Source organism: Pinus tabuliformis, chromosome 8 (genome assembly GCF_031772625.1).
Source record: "Pinus tabuliformis cultivar Carrire ecotype Pingquan chromosome 8, CPIR1, whole genome shotgun sequence".
NCBI classification, from domain to species: Eukaryota; Viridiplantae; Streptophyta; class Pinopsida; order Pinales; family Pinaceae; genus Pinus; species Pinus tabuliformis.
The window spans coordinates 1,279,606,280-1,279,610,743 of NC_142294.1; positions in this window are offsets into that span (position 1 = coordinate 1,279,606,280).

Below are 4,464 nucleotides of genomic sequence, written 5' to 3' on the forward strand. Positions count from 1 at the left end.
AAATCCCTCCCAGAAATGCACATTTTTTCTGCTCATCTAAGCAGACTATTGCATGTGTAGTTGGGCTGACTGCTTCCCTTCAGGATCGAGAAATAATGATTTACATGCGTGGAATCCTCCTCCCAAGATACCATGCAAATTCATCCCTTGATTCAGGGATCTATTTTTAGGAGCTGGAGGTTACATGCAAGGATCATTTCAGAGGCCTCCCACCAAGTGTCGCTTTTCCTAGATTTGTGGCATGCGTGTCACAACCTCGATTCTATCAAAACTCATCAACTAGATGCTGCAGATCTCATTCCTCACATCAACCTTGCGGCTTTGACATCCCACATTGCATCTAGGAGTTGTTGGCACATTCAACTCAATTGTCTTGGGGTAAGTGCGCCTTTCATGTCTTGTGTTGCGTTTCTGTGGAATTTTGTGTTTTTCTTTGTCTGAGTGCTGTTTGATTAATTTTAGCGAGTGCTTGCTGTTGTTTTTATGTATGTTAGCTTGAAGTAGCACCATTTCATTTTTCACTTACATCTCATTGTTGTCGTATGCATGACACTATTTTGCACGAACGGTCATCGTTGTGGCGACTCGCTACACAAACCTGCATGCTTTCTCATTTTCTAAATCTTGAACTTGACGTTTGCATGAATGATAACTCACTCTTTTTTGCACTCACCTCACCATGCATTTAGACTTCTCATGTTTTTAGTCACCCGTCGGCCGGACTGGGTTGCCTTAGCCCGGACCGTGCCTTGCCCTATTAGCACTATGCGTTTCCAAAAGCGAAGGCTTTGCCTTCCCTCCAGAAATTGATCATGTCTAGCCCATCACTAACCTCCAAGCTTGCATTATACAATTCTTGGAGGAAGTGTAATGTTGGCCGCACAAACTGCGCAATGCAGTTTGCTGGTTGCATGTCACTACTGACTGAAATTGTGCATTACACAGTTTCGGTCCTCAGCAGATCAGGCTGGACTGTCCATTGTATAGTTCTAGTAGTCAGTTAGCCTTCTAATAGCCCAGACTGTGCCTTGAGGTGTCTTGGTAGTCATTCTCTCGATCTCTTGGTGAAAATTGAGAAACCTTCATGATTAGTCACACAGGTCTATTGCAAGTCTGTTCTCAAGTTCGTTTTGGTTTTCAACTGACAAATTCCTTGCCATGAGTGTTTCCATGTCTCCAGGTATCGCATGTGTTCATCTGCCTCTCAAAAGCAGAGGTAGAATGGTTTTCAGGAGAGCAGAGCTGAAGCCACTGTTCTGAGCACACTTGGGGATAAAGTCGATCAAGTGTCTATGAACTTTCCTACCAATGAAGACATCAAGTTGTTCATAGACAAGGACATCAAGATATGAAGGCAGTTGCATCACAGTAAGCAACACCATCAACAAGAGCTGAAGGAAACATACAGGATGTAGTGAACACAAGAGCAAGGTTGTTGACAACATAGAGGTGGAAGAGTTGCAAGCTCAAACAGATCCACTTGTGATGAATGCAACTTTGGAGTCTTAGGCTAGGAGGTGACTATGCAACATGAAGATCACGTGAAGACAAAGAACACAATAGAGAAGGAGTTGCATGTGCTAAAGTAGAAACTCAAGGAATAACATGAGCTGCATAGATGAGAGAATGAGTTGCAGCAGGAATAGGTACAACAGGGGGCATCATGCATTCACGAATGAAACTATGCCCTTACAAGTTATAGGTCCATCTGAGCAGTTGTCACGGAGCAAAGAAGGTGAGAAGTGTTGTTGATTACATGCAAGGGAGTTCAGTAGCATGCATGTCATTGTGCACATAGATGTGATCCCACCCATTTGGCACACTCACCGAGGCGAAGATAAGAAGAAATTCCAATGTGATTTGAACATGTATTTTGACAAGTCCATGTGCATGGCCACCAACACATGCTTGGAGATTAGTGAAGACACTATGCATAAACGTGTTGTTGGTCGGGTCACACCCTGGATGACCATGCGCATGCTATCATATGAGTTGTACGGAGGAGCCATATCAGTGTACCTAGATGTAACAGAGGCAAGAGTTTGCTTCAGTAAGATGTCACCACTGAGCACATGAATGCCATCACGGATGAACAAGCTTGGCATTAGTTTGCCACCATCAACCATCATAAGGATGTCAAGAGTTGGTCTCACCAGAACAGTCTGAGTGATAGTGATTTCTTGCATGGCTTTCTCAAGCCATTTTGTCTCACATGGGTACATGTGAAGATTGTATGTAACGTCTTTTCAAGTGTATGTTCAAGTGTCGATAGTGGATATAAAATTCATAGAGTAGATGAAGAGTCATGAGGGTAGATGAACTGTCACAAAGGGGAATGTCAAGGGCCACCCCAACCTTTGCTATAAATAGTCCCTCATAGCTCATTGTAGAGGCTTTTGGTCACCCAAGCTTCTGATAAGACTATCTTAGAGAGAGCTTGGACAATATTGCAATGAGCCTTAGCTTCTCGACTATGGAGAGATAGTATATCCCTTTGGAGGAGCAGGCGCTTGTGGTTGTAACGTTTCGCTATCAGAACTAGTGGCTGGACATGGATGTATTGTATGATTGGAACATACACCTCACAAATAGATAGAAAAGATAGATCAAAAACTTAGAAATCAGTCTTTTTGAGGGGGAAACCTCCTTTACATTGCACAAATGAACAATTCTTGTATGACACAAATGACAAAACCTTCTTTCTATATATAGGAGTCTAAGGGGTCGCAATATAACCAAACGTGACCTAACAATAATAATATAAGGGCACAAAAATAACAATAGTGGTCTTCTATGGGGCACAATACAAACAATATGGGGACAATGGGGGCACAACAATAACAATAGGGGCTAAAATGACAATATTAATGGTGGAATAAATAGTATTATATGGACCTATCATGCCCCTCTCCTTCAAAACCATGTTGTCCCCAACACTTGAGTAGTTCAGGATGCTTCTGTATAAAATGCTCATCCTCCCATGTGGAATTTTCACCAGGTAAGTTCTTCCACTTGATGAGATACTCTGAAATTGATCGATTTCATAGCTATCGAGTTCTTGTTTCTGTGACTGCTTGCAGTTCCAATATGATTTTCCCTTCCTCGTCACGTTCTGGAAATATTGTTTGAACTAGGAGCTTATCACTTATAACCTTATTTAGGCATGAAACATGAAAAACTGGGTGCGCTCGGGAAGCTACAGGAACCTCCAATTTGTATGCTATAGTACCTATATTTTGCAACACCTTGTATGAACCATAATACTTTAGTGATAATTTATTATCCTTCTTAGCTTTCTTGGGGGACATTTGTTTATATGGTTGTAGTTGTAGGAATACCCAATCACCTACATCAAAAAGTCTTTTGCTGCGATGTTGATATGCTTGTTGTTTCATTCTATTCTGCACCAAAGTGAGGTTATTATTTAAGAGTTGGAAGGAAGTGTTACACCACCATTCAGCCAACAACAACCATTTCATCCATTCTATTTGTTTATCAGATACAAAGCAATGAGGACATCCTTCCAAACATTTATTTACTATCTCAATTTGCCCATCAAATTGAGGATGATAAGATGATCTATGAGCGAACTGAGTACCAAGAGAAGACAATAATTTTTTCCAAACATTTCCAATGAAAATGGGATCTCTATAACTTACAATAATCTTTGGGTTTCCATGTAGCTTTTCAATTGTTTCCATAAATGGAGTAGAAATTGTACTCACTTTAAATGTATGAGATAATGCACAAAAGTGTGCATGCTTGGTAAGTATGTCAACTACCATCATGATAACACTCTTTCCTTCGGACTTGGGTAAACATATGATAAAATCCATTGAAACCTCCTCCCTACATTGGCTTAGAATGGATAAAGGTAGTAATAGACCCAGGTTCTTAATTGTTTCAACTTTATTTTGTTGGTAAACCAAACATTTTTCACAAAATTTTGAATATCTTATTTAAGGCCATCCGAAAAAAAATTCTTCATAACCTTGTGGTAAGTTTCTAGAAATCCTGAGTGCCTTCCTAAGGGAGAGGTGTGCAATTCCCTAAGAATCTTTTGTTTGAGTTGGGAATTCTTACATAGATATAGCCGATCTTTGTACTGTAACAAATCATTTTTCCAGCTAAATGTATCAGATGTACTGGGATCTTGTTGTAACTTCTTACGAAATTTCAATCTGATGCTCAGAAAAAAAAGTTATGATGCTTTTCCCAGGTCACCTCTTTGAGATATAATTCGAGATCCTGCAAAAACCGTAACTTCCTTGGATCATATCTCTGAAAATATAGTGTGAATAGATTTGAAACTTGGACCTAAAGTTTAGAGTGATTTCGGCTCAAATGGGGTTTTTTTATCTTCTAAAACGTCATAGAAACAAATTTATTGAGAAATTTCTAGGATGACCTGTTTGGAGTAGTGAAACCCTAGAATCCAAAGCTCTGATACCAAATGTTATGAAA